The following is a 6044-nucleotide window of genomic DNA, read 5'->3' on the forward strand; positions in this document are numbered from 1 at the left end:
TGGCTCATAGAGCAGGGGGAGCGGCCGTGATGCGTGCGAGTACACCGCACATGCGCGGCCACACACATCGCTTCAGTGTCTGCACGTAGCGGCGTATTGCCCCTCCGAGCAGGCACGTGTAAAGGCACCATACAGAGGTCCTTCAGCGGCGGATCCGCAGCGTAAAATACGCTGTAAATCCGCTCGTCTCAACGTACCTTTATACTGTTACTAATCCAGACAGTTGTTTTTTTTTATTTTTTCGGGGGTTGAATAGCTTGTTTTTAATTAGCTAATTTTCTAAAGTTTTGATCGGTCGGGGTCTCAGTGCTGACACAATGATCAGGAGAGCAAGTGGGGATAAGCGAGCGGTAGCATGCTTTACCCTCCAGCTCTCGGCAATCTGTGTCTTGCTGCCCCATAACTAATAATACAAAGATCGCCGAGAGTTGGGAGTAAAGCGTATTAGCACACATTTCTCCTTGCTCGTTCTCTTGATGTGTGTGTGTTTTAAAGGAGTGTTTTCCAAATAGTGTCTCCAGCTGTTGCAAAACTACAACTCCCAGCATGGGATTTGTAGCTTTGCAACAGCTCTTTTTCACAGAGCAGAGTGAGGGTGTATCTTTGTGCTGCAACTTGTACTTTATTTTGGTACCACTCTGAAGTACGTACTCCTTTTGGTTTTCTCCTATAAAACTTTATTAACCCCTTACTGATATGTTGAGGATGTCATTAGGAGCAGAGTCCAATTCAGCGTTTCCCAATCAACATGCCTTCAGCAGTTGCAAAACTACAACTCCCTGCATGCCCGGAAAGCCGAAGGCTTTCCGGGCATGCTGGGAGTTGCCGTTTTGCAATTGCTGAAGGCTCCCTGGTTAGAAAACACTGCCCCATGTTGTTGCAAAACTATAACTCCCATCAAGCACTGACAGCTGTCCGGGCATGCTGGGAGTTGCAGTTTTGCAACAGCAGGAGACACACTGGCTGGAAAACAATGATCTAAACAAACTTCAGAATTTCCGGACGGACAAAACCCGGAAGAAGATTACGAGTTTGGCCAGTGCCGACTAAATCAGTCAGTACTAAGACCCGTGCACATTGCCGTTCCCATAAACGGCAATGTCTATGGAGAGCATTCTGCCCAAAGAATAAAGAATTTCATTGTTTTGGCGGCGTCGTTTCAAATTCCATAGTGTGCACTTATTGACAGCAATGGGATTCTGCCCCACCGGACTTTCTGACCCAAATTCCGTAGTGGGAACCCGGCTTTAGGATATCACATGAGATTGTCATCTGGAACTGGCACTGACTTTCCTTATCAGACGAGGGTCAGGGTTTTTGTCTGAAGTCCCATGCAAGTCTATGGGACTTTTTGGTCCCTTACTCCACAAGCCCCACTCTGCATCTCCGGCTGAGTGTGTCAGTCCAGCTTGCAAGCCGCACCCCTTCTACTTTCGTCCCTTTTCTTGTTTCGGGTCAAGGCAAAAAAAACATTTTTTTTTGACCGATACACCCACATCACAGGTCCTTCCACCACAATCTCTTCTTCACAGCTCAGCCCCACATTACCGCACAAGCTCTGCATCTCCGGCTCAGTGTGTCGGTCCAGCTTGCAAGCCACACCCCTTCTACTTTTGTCCCTTTTCTTGTTTCGGGTCAACGCCCAAAAAAACTAATTTTTTGCCCGATACACCCACATCACAGGTTCAACACAATCTCTTCTTCACAGCTCAGCCCCACATTACTGCACAAGCTTCGCATCTCCGGCTGAGTGTGTCAGTCCAGCTTGCAAGGCCGGTTCTGCCCATAAGCAAAATAGGCAGCCGCCTAGGACGCCCTCTTGATGGGAGCGCCGCTCGGCCTGCTGAAAGAAAGTTAGAAGCCAGCCAGCATCCAAAGCACCCGCCCAGCCAGCACCACATCACAGGGAGGGGGTGTTACAGTGTGTCACCCCAGTAATAAGGCGATTATATGACGAGGAGGTTTGTTACAGCGTGTCAAAGGGCAGAGCCAACAGGTGGCAAAATAAGCTTTTGCCTAGGGTGGCAAAATCCTTGCATCGCACACCCCCCTCTATTTTCTTCATCACAGCTCAGTCCCACCTAAGGATGGGATATGAGGTCAGGGCGTGAGGACAAAAGGGTCCGCATATGTTGCTTTTCCTCTCCCACAAGGTTTCGGAAGGAAGACCGGGCCACGGCTGGTAGTCAGTCAGTATACGGATGATTACGAAGGGGGGGGGGGGGGGGGGGGGAAAGAAAGCCACAACCACATTTTGTTCTTTTATTTTCTATAAATGGATATGCAGCACATTGGATGGATACAGGGAGAAGATATAAAACTACATGTTCACAAAAAAAAAGCACGTACAAATAATTCCTGAAATGTTTACGGACGATAATAATAATAATATACATTCAGAGACAAGTTTTTGTTTATTTAACCATATATATGAAACCGCTTCCAGCGAGTACAATAGTCTGTAAATTCCCAGCTAGTTCCTATAAACCAGTGTTTCCCAGCCAGGGTGCCTCCAGCTGTTGCAAAACTACAACTCCCAGCATGCAAGGACAGCCTTCGGCTGTCCGGGCATGCTGGGAGTTGGAGTTTTGCAACAGCTGGAGGCACCCTGGTTGTGAAACACTGCTATAAACAGAGGACTTTCTCAGTGTCTAATATAAAACGATGCTAGAAGAGGATTGTTGTTATGATTAGAGATGAGCGAACTTACAGTAAATTCGATTCGTCACGAACTTCTCGGCTCGGCAGTTGATGACTTATCCTGCGTAAATTAGTTCAGCCTTCAGGTGCTCCGGTGGGCTGGAAAAGGTGGATACATTCCTAGGAAAGAGTCTCCTAGGACTGTATCCACCTTTTCCAGCCCACCGGAGCACCTGAAATCTGAACTAATTTATGCAGGATAATTCATCAACTGCCGAGCCGAGAAGTTCGTGACGAATCAAATTTACTGTAAATTCGCTCATCTATAATGGCAGCTATAAACGTTACTTAGAATCTTTTTAATAAAAAGAAATACACTTACTAACCCTGATGTAGCTCAGTCCTAAGAGCTGAGAAAGAAACAACGTTGCAGCAGGTGTTTATCCTCATCTTTATCATGTATCCACAGAAAACGCTATAAATACCTAAAGAACAGGTCCTATTTTTGGGACCTTCATGTTCCAGGTTAGCAGGGTCTGCTGATCCCCGCTAACCAATGCACTCGACTCGGCCTGTAGCTTCCAGAGAGATTGGAGCCAAAACAGAAATGAGCAATTTCTAGCTTGGTTTGTTCAATCCCTGTCATGTTCTAAGGCTTCTTAAAATAACCACGTATTGACTTGAAAAGAAAGTTACCACCAAAGGTGGCACCATAGAGCTACTTTGCATAACCTTTACAGAATTCCGAGTGGGGAATGAATGGCTGCCCCTTTGGCACTCTCTCCAAGGAGAGACAGTACCCCTTTAGAACCCGTTGGCTGTTTGGGCATGCTGGGAATTGTAGTTTTACAACGTCTGGAGGTCCGCAGTTTGGGGACCACTATTCTAGGAGAATCAAATGAACAGCATAGGATATGTTCTAAAGTGTACAACAATCCAACATAGGGGTTGCTACTCTTGTAAACTAACAGAGCACATGTAGCTTCTGAATAATACTGACCTGCTCTGACCACAGAGGACTCTACAGCTCAATGCCAACTGGGTAGCATAGTGGCAAGAAAACATTTTGTGGCGAAGTTGGCATTCTGTACAATAAGACAGACGTACACTGCTCAAAAAAATTAAGGGAACACTTAAACAACACAATGTAACTCCAAGTCAATGACACTTCTGTGAAATCCCACTGTCCACTCAGGAAGCAACACTGATTGACAAACAATTTCACATCCTGTTGTGCAAATGGAACAGACAACAGGTGGAAATTATAGGCAATTAGCAAGACACCCCAATAAATGAATGGTTCTGCAGGTGGTGACCACAGACCACTTCTCAGTTCCTATGCTTCCTGGCTGATGTTTTGGTCACTTTTGAATGCTGGCGGTGCTTTCACTCTAGTGGTAGCATGAGACGGAGTCTACAACCCACACAAGTGGCTCAGGTAGTGCAGCTCATCCAGGATGGCACATCAATGCGAGCTGTGGCAAGAAGGTTTGCTGTGTCTGTCAGCGTAGTGTCCAGAGCATGGAGGCGCTACCAGGAGACAGGCCAGTACATTAGGAGACTGTAGGAGGGGAACAACCCAGCAGCAGGGCACCCTGTGCTCTTCACACTGAGAACATGTGACAGATGTGGATCTGGAGACGCCGTGAAGAACATTTTCCTGCCTTCAACATCCTCCAGCATGACTGGTTTGGTGGTGGGTCAGTAATGGTGTGGGGTGGCATTTCTATGGGGGGCCGCAGAGCCCTCCATGTGCTTGCCAGAGGTAACCTGACTGCCATTAGGTACCGAGAGGAGATCCTCAGAAACCCCCCTTGTGAGACCATATGCTGGTGCAGTTGGCCCTGGCTTTCTCCTAAATCAAGACAATGCTAGACCTCATGTGGCTGGAGTGTGTCAGCAGTTCCTGCAAGAGGAAGGCATTGATGCTATGGACTGGCCCGCCCGTTCCCTAGACCTGAATCCGATTGAGCACATCTGGGACTTCATGCCTCCTTCCATCCACCAACGCCACGTCGCACCACAGACTGTCCAGGAGTTGGCGGATGCTTTAGTCCAGGTCTGGGGGGACATCCCTCAGGAGACCATCCTCCACCTCATCAGGATCATGCCCAGGCGTTGTAGGGAGGTCATACGGGCACGTGGAGGCCACACACACTACTGAGCCTCATTGTGACTTGTTTTAAGGACATTACATAAAGTGGGATCAGCCTGTAGTGTGGTTTTCCACTGTGATTTTGAGTGTGACTCCATATCCAGACCTCCATGGGTTGATAAATATGATTTCCATTGATAATTTGTGTGATTTTGTTGTCAGCGCATCCAACTATGTAAAGAGGAAAGTATCTCATACGATTAGTTCCTTCAGATCTAGGATGTGTTATCTTTATGTTCCCTTTATTTTTTTGAGCAGTGTATATAAAGCTATTAAGAAGCTTAGAAATAAAATAAAGCAACAATACGAGGAAAGTATGAAGATAGTAAAGGGAATGGGAACTGGTAATAAGAAGCCAGAGGGTAGATCAGAGTGGCCCCAGTGAGAGGGCTAGCTGAATGAATAATAGCCATATAGGGGGAGATTTATCAAAATCCTGTCCAGAGGAAAAGTTGCTGAGTTGCCCATAGCAACCAATCAGATAGCTACTTTCATTTTCCAGAGGCCTTTTCAATAATGAAAGAGGCGATCTGATTGGTTGCTATGGGCAACTCAGCAACTTTTCCTCTGGACAGGTTTTGATAAATCTCCCCCTATATGGCTATTATTCATTCAGCTAGCCCCCTCACTGGGGCCACTCTGATCTAAGGCTATGTTCACAGTGAAATTCTGCCGGAATATTCAGCTGCAGCAGAGTCCTATTGATTTAAATGGAATTCCGCGGCACTGTGCATAAGGTGGAATTTCCATGGCAGACTTGTCTTCTTTTTCATTTTCTGCCATGTGAACATGGAGTAATAGGGGGAAATCTATCAAAACCTGTGCAGAGGAAAAGTTGAACATGGCAACCAATCAGATCACTTCTTTTATTTTTCAGAGACCTTTACAGAAATGAAAGAAGCGATCTGATTGGTTGCTATGGGCAACTTTTCTTCTGCACAGGTTTTGATAAATCTCCCTCATAGTGCTCTATAGTGATGGTCCGCCATAACCATGATGTTAAAGGGGTCGTGACATACGCCACACCCCCTTCATTCATTCATTCATGTCTATAGGAGGGGGCATCACACCCCTCCCATACACATGAAAATGAGGGGGCATGGCCTGACATCGCCAGTACCAGGAAACCCGGAGGTTTCCGAAACTGGAGATGCAGCTCCTGCATAGAATGTGGGTGCTGCAGGGAGATCATTGGGGGGGTGGGGGGTCCGAGCGGCAGGCCTCCCGCGATCAGACATCTTATCCCCTA

The 6044-nt window shown here is 46.9% G+C and overlaps 1 long non-coding RNA gene across 1 annotated transcript; it reads right to left on the bottom strand.

The window, feature by feature from the left end:
- Positions 1–2248: 2248 nt before the first annotated feature.
- Positions 2249–2748, bottom strand: LOC130367925 (uncharacterized). Its single transcript, XR_008892217.1, has 2 exons — positions 2641–2748; positions 2249–2510 (listed from the first exon to the last, which is right to left on the bottom strand). It is a non-coding gene; the product is annotated as an uncharacterized LOC130367925 (long non-coding RNA).
- Positions 2749–6044: the final 3296 nt, after the last annotated feature.

This window comes from Hyla sarda, chromosome 4, assembly GCF_029499605.1.
Source record: "Hyla sarda isolate aHylSar1 chromosome 4, aHylSar1.hap1, whole genome shotgun sequence".
NCBI lineage: Eukaryota > Metazoa > Chordata > Amphibia > Anura > Hylidae > Hyla > Hyla sarda.